Source organism: Capricornis sumatraensis, chromosome 1, assembly GCF_032405125.1.
Source record: "Capricornis sumatraensis isolate serow.1 chromosome 1, serow.2, whole genome shotgun sequence".
Classification (NCBI taxonomy): Eukaryota; Metazoa; Chordata; class Mammalia; order Artiodactyla; family Bovidae; genus Capricornis; species Capricornis sumatraensis.
The window spans coordinates 150333080-150339508 of NC_091069.1; positions in this window are offsets into that span (position 1 = coordinate 150333080).

A 6429-nucleotide genomic window follows, 5' to 3' on the forward strand; every position below is an offset into this window, starting at 1 on the left:
TAGAGGGTAGCTTCCTCTCAGCTACTTAGTATTCTGCAAGAAATATCACCTCTTATCTTCACATCCATGGGAGCTGTCTTGTTTAGGAATGTCTTTAGTTGCAAGTAACAGAAAATCTATTTACAGCAGTTCCAACAAAAGCAGATGTATTTCTCTCCCCTAACAAGATCTTGGACCTAGGTGGGAGCTGGCATTGATTCAGAAGCTCAGTACCATCAGGGCTACCATCTCCGGGATTCTCTTACCTTTTTCCTCTTTCGTGGTCACAAGCTGACTGATGGAAGAATGGGTAAAGAAGTTGTGGTGTATCTCTGTATATATAATAGAATATTATTTAGCCTTAAATAGGAAGGAAATTCTGTCATTAGCAACAGTTACGTGAAACTGGAAGATGTGATGCTAAGTGAAATAAACCAGACACAGAAAAGAAAATACCACATGATCTTGCCTATGTGTGAAATCTACATAAAAGCAGGTAATATAACTTGGCTACAAAAGGCAGGAAAATAGGGGTGAATGAGGAGACCTTTGTCAAAGGGTATAAGGCTGAAGTTATGCAGGATGAACAAGTCTACAGATATAATGTCCAGCACGGTAACTATATTAGTAAAATCGTACCATTTACTGTATATTTGCTAAGCAGGTAGATCTCAGGTGTTCTGACAGCAAAAATAATTATGGTAACTGTATAAGGTGATCCATTTATTAATCAACCTAACTGCAATAGTCACTTTAGTATGTCTATGTATATAAAAACATCATGATGTACACCTTAAATACATATAATTTTATTTGTTTAAGATGGTTGCTGCATCACTGGGCATTATGCTATGGTCAGAGTAGGAAAGCAGTGACAGAGCAGTGTCCTTTGTGATAACCTCCATTTATCCAGACAACAGCTCCGCTAGAATTTCCATCACACCTCTGTGTGTGTCCCATTCATCACATCTCCATCACACAGCTTTACATGAAGGGAACCTAGGGAGGTGACAATTTAGCTGGATACTCTGCCAACCCAAACAAAATTAGGCTTCTGTCAACTACAAAAGGAAGAAGTTTCTAGGGGTACAACTGACACTACCTGCCATACCCTGTACATAGCACTGATCAAACTGCTTTGAAATGTTCTGTTTCTATCTGTGTCTCCCCTCCCACCAGAATTAACAGCACTTGGCAGACAGAGTGGCCCATTCATTCTTGTATTCCCACCACATGGCACATTGACTGGTACAAAACAGACTTAACAAACATAACTTAAGCTAAAAAAAAAATACTGGCTGAACAAAACTCCAAAAATAGAGAGGTAAAAGAATTCCATTTAGATTCATTTTTGCATGCACTTCTTTCTTTAAAGATAACAGGAAATATTGATGTAAGAGAAACATCAGTTACCCAAAAGATAAGACACTCCAAGAAAGCATATATAATGCTACTTAGATGTGCACAGTCTCTAGCACAAATACAATGGGGTAGGTAATAATAATGAGTCTCCACGATGGAAAATTTCATGCTCTATACAGAAAGGATATCAAACCAGTCAATCCTAAAGGAAATCAATCCTGAATATTCATTGGAAGAACTGATGGTGAAGCTGAAGCTCCAATACTTGGGCCACCTGATGTGAAGAGCTGACTCACTGGAGAACACCCTGATGCTGGGAAGGATTGAGGGCAAGAGAAGAGGGTGATAGAGGGTGAGATGGTTGGACAACATCACCAACTCAATGGACATGAGTTTGAGCAAACTCAAGGAGATAGTGAAGGACAGGGGAATCTGGCGTGCAGCAGTCCATGGGGTCACAAAGAGTTGGACGCAACTTAGCAACTGAACAACAGTAATATTAATATCTTTACAAGGTAAGTGTCACTTGCCTCATTTTAGAGATGCTAGGAAAGTGGCACAATGTCTAAGAGCTGCAAGTGGTAAAACCAGAGTATGAACCCGAGTATATCCATCTTTCTCCACTGTCCATCTTGCATGAGGGATGTCTGGCACTCTCACTTTTCTCAAGGGAAGCACCAGTGCTGGCAAGTCATCTAAATACAGGGCTCCCTGTCTCCAAAGACACTATTCCATCTTTCCTCTCTGCCTCCCTCAATACTTGCGCAGGCAGAGAGAGCAATGCTGTGCTGTTGAAGGTCTGGTGGCATTGCTGAGCATGAGGAAAGGCTTATTTTTTTTTCCATAATCCATGATAAACTTAGCAAAAGAGAGGAATCCAGAATAGAGCAGGCCCCTTTGAAGCCAACTCCATGCAGCATGTAAACATAGACCTACGTGCAGGAACAGGAACTTCTATCAACTCTTCTTTCAGGCAGCAATCTGATGCCATTAGGCTGACCAGGAGGAAGAGCAGAGGCATGTGTGTGTGCCTTTGGACTACCAGACGAGGCATGTTATGAATTTATATCAACTCAGATGAGAAAGTGTAAACAAGAATGAAATGGATACATTTTGGATTATGATTTCAAGTTGACCACAACGGTCTGCAAGTGACTACACTCCCCTGGCCACCACCTCTCTAACAGATTAATGAAGCTTTGTGCCAAGAGCTTGGAGTCAGGTCTGCCTCTGTATGGAAATGTGATATTTCAGGCCTGACTTACCTAAAAGCCAATATCACACAGCACAGACTTTGGACACAGTCTGTGCGTGTGTCTGAAGCATATCAGTTGCATTGCTTATGGAAAATACAATACAGATGAGGTTCTTCATCAAGGAATCAGAACCTAATTCAATAAAGTCTACTCATGCAATTCAAAAACAGTTTTCTGTGGGGATTTCTGGATGCCCAGGGGCTGGGAGACAAGCCCATCCAACTAGTGTTCAGGGCATGTGCATTCTCCTAAAACATTCATTTCTGAGACTATGTACAAAATAAGGGTGGAGTTGGAGGTGGTGAAAAAACCTCAGATAAATCACAGTGACCAGAACTGTTTTTTTAAGGATCTGTAGTTCAGCAGTCAGATACACACTGAGGTTGTATAATCCTTTGGATGGAATAAGGGAGTTCTCCAGTATACAGCAAAAAGTATTCTGAGCCTTTCAGGCACGGAGACTGTACGTTTTGGCTGGAGTATTGACCTGGGATTTAAAGCCATAATTACAAGCTCAAAATGAGAGAAAAGATGAACTAGGGTTGTCAGACATAGAGTCACCTTATTCTTCATATTTTCACCAGTATAATAATTAGACATTTCAATGATGATTTTTTTTGATTGGTATCAAATGGATTACTCAGGAACCTCACATCTTGGTTTACTGAGGATAAGTAAAACAACTGAGTACTCAAATAAGAGTACCCAGTTTGCAATCAGATAAACACTAGGAAAGAAAGAAAAACCTATTGTGTGGGGATGGGAGTCAGTCATGTGCTAAACATCACTTGTGGTCTCAATGGACCCTTTGCCCAAGTCCATGTGGCCAGGCATTCCTGGGCTGCTCCCCGGGACCTCTGAGGCAATAGCATCTTGCCATGGTTCCCCAGCTTTCTGTGTCTGGAAATCTCTCCCAGTCAACTCTAAACCAGAGATAAATTCTGAAGTAGGTCATCTGGGGAAAGAAGTGGTTACCCTCAAATGCACTTATCAGAATCTCCACAGTCTGGAGCTCGTGGTTATGGCCAGGGAAGAACAGGCTGGCAGGCTGGGAGGAGGAGGCCCTACCTTGAACTCTGCCACTGGTTGCAAGTAAACTATTATTATATAGAAGAAAAATGACTGGTTTGGGCTTTCAGCATCTACTCCTGCAAGTGCTACTAAAGAGCCCATTTATTCTTCAAAAACACATGGCGGGTTATGGGAATAGAGGACAGAGACTGGCCCAGCAATGCCTACAGTACTGGGGAACTTCCAGCGCACCCTCTGTCCCCGTGCAACCCAATGAAACCACTACAAATGCAATGAGAAAAGGAGTTGCGGAGCTGTAGAAACCGCAGAGAATCTACAGCAAGAACAATGTTCTCAATTTCTTTCGAACTTTTAAACAGAAAAGTATTTGCTGTTGCAATCAGTGAGGACATGGAGTGGAAAAACAGGACAAAATTTTATATCAATACATTTTACAGAGAAACAGTCTAGTTGCAGTAAGCTTGTATTTCCTTGTTCATTTATTTTAAAATTAAGAACTTTCAAACATGAAGGGAGGCAAATGAGAAGAGCAATGGATGATTATAATGAAGTACTACATATTATCACATACTTTCATATGTTGAGAATAAATTAAAGAATAATGCTCAAAATTCTCCAAGCCAGGCTTCAACAGTACGTGAACCATGAACTTCCAATGTTCAAGTTGGATTTAGAAAAGGCAGAGGAACCAGAGATCAAATTGCCAACATCCACTGGATCATTGAAAAAGCAAAAGACTTCCAGAAAAACATCTATTTCTGCTTTATTGACTATGCCAAAGCTTTTGACTGTGTGGATCACAATAAACTGTGGAAAATTCTGAAAGAGATGGGAATACAAGACCACCTGACCTGCCTCTTGAGAAACCTATATGCAGGTCAGGAAGCAATAGTTAGAATTGGACATGGAACAACAGACTGGTTCGAAATAGGAAGAGGAGTATGTCAAGGCTGTATATTGTCATCCTGCTTATTTAACTTATATGCAGAGTACATCATGAGAAACGCTGGACTGGAAGAAATACAAGCTGGAAACAAGATTGCTGGGAGAAATATCAATAACCTCAGATATGCAGATGACATCACCCTTATGACAGAAAGTGAAGAGGAACTAAAAGCCTGTTGATGAAAGTGAAAGAGAAGAATGAAAAAAGTTGGCTTAAAGTTCAACATTCAGAAAACGAAGATCACAGCATCTGGTCCCACCACTTCATGGGAAATAGATGGGGAAACAGTAGAAACAGTGTCAGACTTTATTTTTTGGGCTCCAAAATCACAGCAGATGGTGACTGCAGCCATGAAATTAAAAGATGCTTACTCCTTGGAAGAAAAGTTATGACCAACCTAGATTCAGTTTAGTTCAGTTCAGTCACTCAGTCGTGTCCAACTCTTTGCGACCCCATGAATCGCAGCACACCAAGCCTCCCTGTCCTTCACCAACTCCCGGAGTTCACTCAGACTCGTGTTCATCGAGTCAGTGATGCCAACCAGCCATCTCATCCTCGGTCGTCCCCTTCTTCTCCTGCCCCCAGTCCCTCCCAGCATCAGAGTCTTTTCCAATGAGTCAACTCTTCGCATGAGGTGGCCAAAGTATTGGAGCTTCAGCTTTAGCATCATTCCTTCCAAAGAAATCCCAGGGTTGATCTCCTTCAGAATGGACTGGTTGGATCTCCTTGCACTCCAGGTGACTCTCAAGAGTCTTCTCCAACACCACAGTTCGAAAGCATCAATTCTTTGGTGCTCAGCCTTCTTCACAGTCCAACTCTCACATCCATATGTGACTACTGGAAAAACCATAGCCTTGACTAGATGGACCTTAGTTGGCAAAGTAATGTCTCTGCTTTTGAATATGCTGTCTAGGTTGGTCATAACTTTTCTTCCAAGGAGTAAGTGTCTTTTAATTTCATGGCTGCAATCACCATCTGCAGTGATTTTGGAGCCCCAAAAAATAAAGTCTGACACTGTTTCCACTGTTTCCCTATCTATTTCCCATGAAGTGATGGGACCGGAGGCCATGATCTTTGTTTTCTGAATGTTGAGCTTTAAAAAGCCAACTTTTTCACTCTCTTCTTTCACTTCATCAAGAAGCTTTTTAGTTCCTCTTCATTTTCTGCCATAAGGGTGATGTCATCTGCATATCTGAGGTTATTGATATTTCTCCCGGCAATCTTGATTCCAGCTTGTGTTTCTTCTAGTCCAGTGTTTCTCATGATGTACTCTGCATATAAGTTAAATAAGCAGGGTGAAAATATACAGCCTTGACGTGCTCCTTTTCCTCTTTCGAACCAGTCTGTTGTTCCATGTCCAGTTCTAACTGTTGCTTCCTGGCCTGCATACAGATTTCTCAAGAGGCAGGTCAGGTGGTCTGGTATTCCCATCTCTTTAAAAGCAGAGATATTACTTTGCCAACAAAGGTCCATCTGGTTAAGGCTATGGTTTTCCCAGTGGTCATGTATGGATGTGAAAGTTGGACTGTGAAGAAAGCTGGGCACTGAAGAACTGACGCTTTTGAACTGTGGTGTTGGAGAAGACTCTTGAGAGACCCATGGACTGCAAGGAGATCCAACCAGTCCATCCTAAAGGAGATCAGTCCTGAGTGTTCATTGGAAGGACTGATACTAAAGCTGAAACTCCAATACTTTGCCCACCTCATGCGAAGAGTTGACTCATTGGAAAAGACTCTGATGCTGGGAGGGATTGGGGGCAGGAGGAGAAGGAGAGGACAGAGGATGAGATGGCTGGATGGAATCACCGACTCGATGGACGTGAGTTTGAGTGAACTCGGGAGTTTAGACAGGGAG